At 35.6% G+C, this 7,102-nt stretch overlaps 1 long non-coding RNA gene across 1 annotated transcript in view; it reads right to left on the bottom strand.

Annotated features, from left to right (window-relative positions):
* Positions 1–576: 576 nt before the first annotated feature.
* Positions 577–7,102, bottom strand: part of LOC107731295 (uncharacterized) — a 37,213-nt gene continuing 30,687 nt past the window's right edge. Inside the window, exon 3 of the long non-coding RNA XR_001638762.1 lies at positions 577–915. This is a non-coding gene — a long non-coding RNA (uncharacterized LOC107731295). The remainder of the gene's footprint in view (positions 916–7,102) is intronic.

Below are 7,102 nucleotides of genomic sequence, written 5' to 3'. Positions count from 1 at the left end.
TATTGCGATAATCTAGACTTCAAGTACAAAAGGTTGAGAACCATTGCTCTAGTATATATCTGTCTACAGCATTTGCAAGAACACAATGATTCACATAATGAATACTTCAGTCTAACACATGGAGCCTTAATAGTTTGTCATGCAGTAAAAATATTTTTTGTATAGTTTCATATATATTGTGACTGACAGCACAATGACACTCTATTGAATCACTTTGCCGTGTGCTTATTCAAACCAGAAAGAATCATTTGTTCTTCTTTGATTGCACATGATTGAATCAGCTCTGAATCACACAGGTGAGGAGGAGGTGTGTTCCACAGACAGCGGCAGAAACTTCAAAGGACTTTCAGAAAGCTACGGTTCCTTCACTGGAGTGTGTGATCTGACTTTGATGGTTATCCTTACGCCTGTTTGAATCACCAACTACTGCCTCTAATGTCCCGAGAACCGTACGGTTTCTTTGGTTATTATCTATACGGCTCCGGCTGCCGTTTCCGCCCCAAACTCAGGAACATCTTGGAGCAAAAACCGCTCTGTTTAGTTCAAATAATTATATCCTCAAAACAAGCTTGCTGTCAGTCATCCTAATGTTTATTTATACATTCATTGTTATTTGTGCCTAATTCTGTTTTATGTTTATCTGTAAGCTTTTTTTCCCTGCCCTATTTTTCTAAACAGTTGCTATAGAAACATACCAGAAGGAAAGTCTTATTGAAGAATTTTCTCCAGTGCCAGAGTGTTCCTGCAAAGCCCATCCTGGAGAACAGAAACAAGCTGGTTCTGGCAGGCGGGTTTAATAAGCTGTCCCAAGACACTCCACAACAACCCTTCACCTAAAGCCCCAGCAGTCCTGCATCACGGCATCTTCAGCACACCCCTCTCTCCAAAACACGTGTCCTCCACTCCTGAGCAGCTCTGTGAACAGTGAGCAGTAATTGTATGATAATACAGAAGGTGCATTCAGTGCTGGGATGGTGCTGTTCCCGCTTGTTTTATTGAAAATGGTACACGGGCCACGAAAGAGAAAGATTGCTCGGCCTGGTGGTTCCTGTTGCTGTATCATTAGCCGGCCCTAATTGGATATTAATGACTGTGCTTTTCCATTACAGCAAACTGCACACCTGACAACATTAACATTGTGGGGAGATAAGAGGAAACGGCCAAACCACCTCTGTGATTCCAAAAAGAGATGTGCTTAATGAACTAAAGGACTGATAAGGGAAAAGGACTTCCTTTCTGTCAACAGGAGAATATCTGAACTAACACATCCACATTTTCCTAGGATGCGTGTACATGTTTTTAAGCATTTTTTCTGCAGCTAAAAAAAAGAAAACTAATCTCAACTCAACTTTAAAATAAAATCTAAACTAAAGTTAAACGAAGATAAAACAATAAAATATAAAAGAAAAGAAAATGAAAAACTTAATCTAAGCAGAATCAGGGTAAATCCGTGTATCATTCGATCATTCGTTTTTTGATTTAATATTGAAAGTAGAAAAATGAGAAAACAGCTCCTTTTTCGTATTTTCATTTTTTTTCCAAAACACGAAAAACGAGAATTCAGCTTAAATTTTAGTTTTTCGTTCTTGGAAAAAAACAAAAAAACGAAAAAGGAGCCGTTTTCTCATTTTTCTACTTTCAATATTAAATCAAAAAACAAATGATCGAATGATACACGGATTAAGGTATCTTCCGAACATTCGTTTTTTTATTTAATATTGAAATCTGAAAAATGAAAAAACTGCACATTTTTCATTTTTCATTTGTTTAAACAAAACGAAAAATCAATAATTTGGCTTCATTTTTCGTTTTTAGGTTCAGGGATAGAAAACGAATAAGCAGCTTGAATATTCGATCTCTACATGTGGGCGGGAATGAAACGCCCCTCTCCGCTGATTGGTCAACCAAACATTTAATAGTCCTAAAAAAACATAATAACAGTCCTCCGCTTCTATGAATTCCTAACGTGTTTATTTCTACTACATTTTATCTCTTTCTCTTCATCAAACAGCCAGATTAACGAATGGCTTGACACAAACCGTATGGAGGCAGAGCCTAGACAGAAAATGTATTTTGTGTAGGCATAAATTCTGCAACCTACCCGTGAAATATTAGTTAATCTCATAAATATTAATTTACTTTGCACCTGCACTCACAACTACCTACTAGCCTACATCTTTGGCACACCGCCTGAATTATTATAGCTAACAAAAAAAATTTACTATTAAAATCTGTGTGGCAAAGCTGTGCGATGCACTGCAGCGAGGGAAGAATGTATTGTAGACAAGCGCAGACCACTATTAATTTATGTGAACAGGTAGTTTTAGACAATAAACTAAGTTTATTTAATCAATATTGAGTATTGGCCAGCTAACTGATGGCATACAAAATTGTTATTTTCTCTGCCAACTAAACCAAAGTCACAGAACCGTTGTGTGACTGACTCGCAGCAGGCGCATAGAGTGGTGTATCATTCCTGAATGAATCAGAGTCTTTGAAAAACCCATTATTATAGACAACAATACAATTACCAATTATTATAGACAGCCGCTTGATTTTATTCCTAAATGAATGAATGAAGCATTTTGAACGAATTGATTGAATAAAAGGCTCCTTTATGAACACAGTGACTTACCGCCACCTAGTGGCGATATTACTTTCATAATTCAAGTATCATTTCATTTTATTCATATTTCTGTATGAAACATTTAAAGTAGCATTATTTTATATTTTATTTAATTATTTTACAGCATTATTAAATATAGCATTATTTATTATGGCAAAAATAATGCTAATTTAAATGTTTCAAAAGTTTACTTGCATTTGATAAGAAGCTGCGTGGGCGAAAATTACATGTAAACAATTTTAAGGTTATTTTGTCCATGCTCATCGCTGGTCTGGTTACTGGTATAGGGCTATAGCCAAGCCGTTAAAATTAGACCACAGATTGCCTCGATTTCGCCAGGTGGGCTAAAAGCAGACTACACGTAGCCCGTCCAATTTAGAGCTAAATCGTGGCTACATATAGACCATGTCATGAAATGACACTTATATCTTTGTAGATATTACTGACACTGCGAACATGATGGGATATCAACCATCTCATGCGCTGCCTGGCCAAAAACTACAGTGAACCAGGTTTGACTATAAGTGGGCTACAGATAGCCGCTCGGACTACGAGCTAAATAGTGGCTATGCACAGGCTACGTATTGAACATGTCAAAGAAATGAAACCAAACACCTGGTAAACGCTGTTACTTTGCTTACATGATGGAATATCATACATCTCACAAGTTATTTTGCCAAAAAACGACATGAAACCAAATTCAAGGTTATTTGGGCTAAGTGGGTTACACATAGCCGGACTAGATCGGGTCTATACTTAACCGAGACGATGCAATGACGGCTATTGCTTGCTGGGTTAGAAGAAATATACCTACATGTGCATGCGTGTATACATTGAGATAGAGAGAGATAAAACTAAAGAGAGTAGAGAGAGAGAACACAGAAGGGAGGAGGGCGAAGCACAAGGGGAGAGAAAGGGAGGGTAAGAGAGAGAGAGCACAGACAGGCAAGCTCACAGAAACATCTGGCAGAGAGCATGATATAGTTTAACAGTTCCCCCATTTGTTTATATAATAAACACCATAAAGGCTCTCTGCCCAATTCCCCTTCTCTTAACATTCAATCAACATTTTTCTAATTCCACTTAAACTCAGCACATTTAAAGGGGTCATATGATGCTGCTAAAAAGAACCATAAAAAAAACATTTCTAATACAAAAGAACAAAGACTGAATCAAAATATTAATGTGTTATAAATTACATATGTATATATTATATATATAGTAAATAAAAAGTTATATATATGCATACACACATATTATATATTAATAATATTATATATTAATTATGTGCGCATATATAGGCTACACACACATTAAAAGTAACAAAAGAACAAACAAATCTAAACAGTATGTACTGATTTTTATTAAATTATATAGCCTATGTATATGTGTGTATATATAATCAAATTCTATATACACTCTAAAAAATGCTGGGTTATAAAGGGGCAAACCCAGCTATTGGGTTGTTTTGACCCAGCAGTTGGGTTGTTTTGAACCCAACCGCTGGGTCAAAACCACCCAATAGCTGGGTTTGTCCCTTTTTAACCCAGCGCTGGGTTATATTTAATCCAGCATTTTTTTAGAGTGTAGGTAGTTTTAGACAATAAACTTGAGTTTATTTAATTAATATTGAGTATTGGCCAGCTAACTGATGGCATACAAAATTGTTATTTTCTCTGCCAACTAAACCAAAGTCACAGAACCGTTGTGTGACTGACTCGCAGCAGGCGCATAGAGTAGTGTATCATTCCTGAATGAATCAGAGTCTTTGAAAGACCCATTATTATAGACAACAATTCAATGACCAATTATTATAGACAGTCATTTCATTTTATTCCTAAATGAATGAATGAAGCATTTTGAACGAATTGATTGAATAAAAGGCTCCTTTATTAACACAATGACTTACCGCCACCTAGTGGCGATATTACTTTCATAATTCAAGTATCATTTCATTTTATTCATATTTCTGTATTAAAAATGTTGTATAAAACATTAATCTCATTTCATTATACATTTGTAATTGCTGTGTAAATGCACGTACAGCCGTCTGATCAGCATTAAACTGTAAATACATCTAAAAGCATCTTCTTCTATATCATCTATATCACTGAATACTGATTTAATTGGTAACAGCCTATTGTCATATTATTCTAATTTAAGAATTTAACAATCAGTTGCCCCATATGGGAAAGTTAATTTCTGACACTGGCTTATTGTTCGAAGTGTTATTTCAGGGTTTGGATATGTTCTTATAACTCAAACGAGTACACCTTCAAATCATGACGTCAAATTCACATTTCACTAAATTCAATCACTGAAACAAGCACTCTGACGAACAAATAGTCCCATGCCAGTGGGATAACAACATATGATTTCCTAAATTTCTAGAAAGTGCCCTATGAATAAAACTCAAAAAATAAAAAAATTAGATGTGCTGTGAAGGTAAATTACACAAAGTCATTTCTTTTCATATCTGTCATATTTAAGTTCCTCCTTTGTCTAAAACACAGCGTATTGTCTAACACAAAAGTTATGACTGTATGTTCACATAAATTGATAGTGGTCTGTGCTTCACTACAATACATTCTCCCCGCGCTGCAGTGTGTTGCGCAGCTTTGCCACACAGATTTTGATAGTTAGCTATAATAGATCAGGCGGTGTGCCAAAGGACCAAAGGCTCTGCCTCGGTACGGTTTGTGTCAAGCCATTCATTAATCTGGCTGTTTGATGAAGAGAAAGAGATCAAATGTAGTAGAAATAAACATGTTAAGAATTCATAGAAGCTGAGGACTCTTATTATGTTTTTTTGGACTATTAAATGTTTGGTTGACCAATCAGCGGAGAGGGGCGTTTCATTCCCGCCCACATGTAGAGATCATTCATTCAAGTTGCGTATTCGTTTTCTATCCCTGAACGTAAAAACGAAAAATGAAGCCGGATTCTTGATTTTTCGTTTTGTTTGAACAATTGAAAAACGAAATATGTGCCGTTTTTCATTTTTCAGATTTCAATATTAAATAAAAAAATGAATGATCAGAAGATACCCTGATTAAGCGGCTATGTGAGATGCTTTTCAAGTCCTGTACCAAAAATATTTAAATAAATTTTGAAGTATCATTAACTGTGGCATTTAGCCCCAGACTACAATTAAACACTGCTCCAACATGACTCACGAGACAGACATCTCATAATCGATTTAGCTTATTGAATTACAAACCTTTATTGTAAACCTTCATTTATCTTAAACTGCTGGGATAAAGTACATCATAACAGATTTCATATTAATTATTTAAAAATCTGAGTTTTCTTAAAAGCACTTTGTCTATAGAATGCTTTCTTATACTTACTTTATTTTTAAAACCTGATAGACAAAATCATGGACAATTCAGATGCCCTCACACCAACACACTCTTTGCTCAGCAAGGGATACATAATTGCCAATTAATGCAAGGCAGGTGCAAAGAGGAAATGAGAAAAAGGAGAGATGTTAAAAGCGATCCCAACACATTAGCCAGTCCCTCTTAGATCTGTAGTAAACAAATTCCCTTTAAATGAAAGTCAACCCCTCTGAGGCCAATCATACCAAAGAATGAAGAGAATAACTTCAGTGAGGTTTAGCAAACTCACTAATTGCATTTTTAAATGAAGGTGAATTATTTTTGTGCTAAAAGGTGAAATCTAATTAATCGGTCTTGACATCAAAGAGCAGTTAAAGCAGAGTTTGGCTGCAAGAAAAGTATACGCTGATATAACATGATTTTATTGTTGTAATTTTGACTTTATTCTTAAAATATTATGACGTTAATCTTATTTAGTTATTTTTCAACGTGGCACAAAAATGCTGCAGTATAGGCTACTGAATGCAAACACAATTTTGGCTCAGCGGCCCAAAAAACAAACAAAAAAGTAAAAAATAGTGAGGGCATATTTGAATTATTTGTTAATAAACTAATGTTTTCTGAGTCAATGTTGCAAAAATGAATTTGATGAACCTGATGTCGGTGAAGCGCTCCTGCTCAAGACCAAGAGGACAGAAAGCGCATCCTGTTTGTTTTCCGTACTTTACAAAAGCACAAGGTTTTGTTGATATTGTGAGTGAACACAAATACAAGTAGACATTTTGCAGTTCCGAATGATGTATACTCTTACCTTTATGAGCAAAAATGACTGCGTATTTTTAATTTTCCACTGTTATAAAAAAAAATGCAAGTGATCACGCTGGCGCCTTCATGTCCAGCAAAGCCCGCTTTAGCTTCCACTCTCCGCACAAACGATTGGACATGCGCCTAACAGCACTCATTTATCTAGGTTAAATGTTTAAATTAATACTGTGAAATGCATTTAGAGTTTTATGTCTGTTTATTTTAGGCAAGTCGTGTTGGTTTGAGAAGGCTAAGTTGATCAAACATAATGCTCCACTCACTGTCTGCCGCTGCCACTTGGACGTTCCTTTAAAAAACAAAAACTTGAATT

The sequence above is a fragment of the Sinocyclocheilus rhinocerous genome, unplaced genomic scaffold (genome assembly GCF_001515625.1).
Source record: "Sinocyclocheilus rhinocerous isolate Xijiao unplaced genomic scaffold, SAMN03320098_v1.1 scaffold1600, whole genome shotgun sequence".
Taxonomy (NCBI): Eukaryota; Metazoa; Chordata; class Actinopteri; order Cypriniformes; family Cyprinidae; genus Sinocyclocheilus; species Sinocyclocheilus rhinocerous.
Note: the sequence above shows the minus strand (reverse complement) of the source record. Positions and strands in the feature narration are given on the sequence as shown.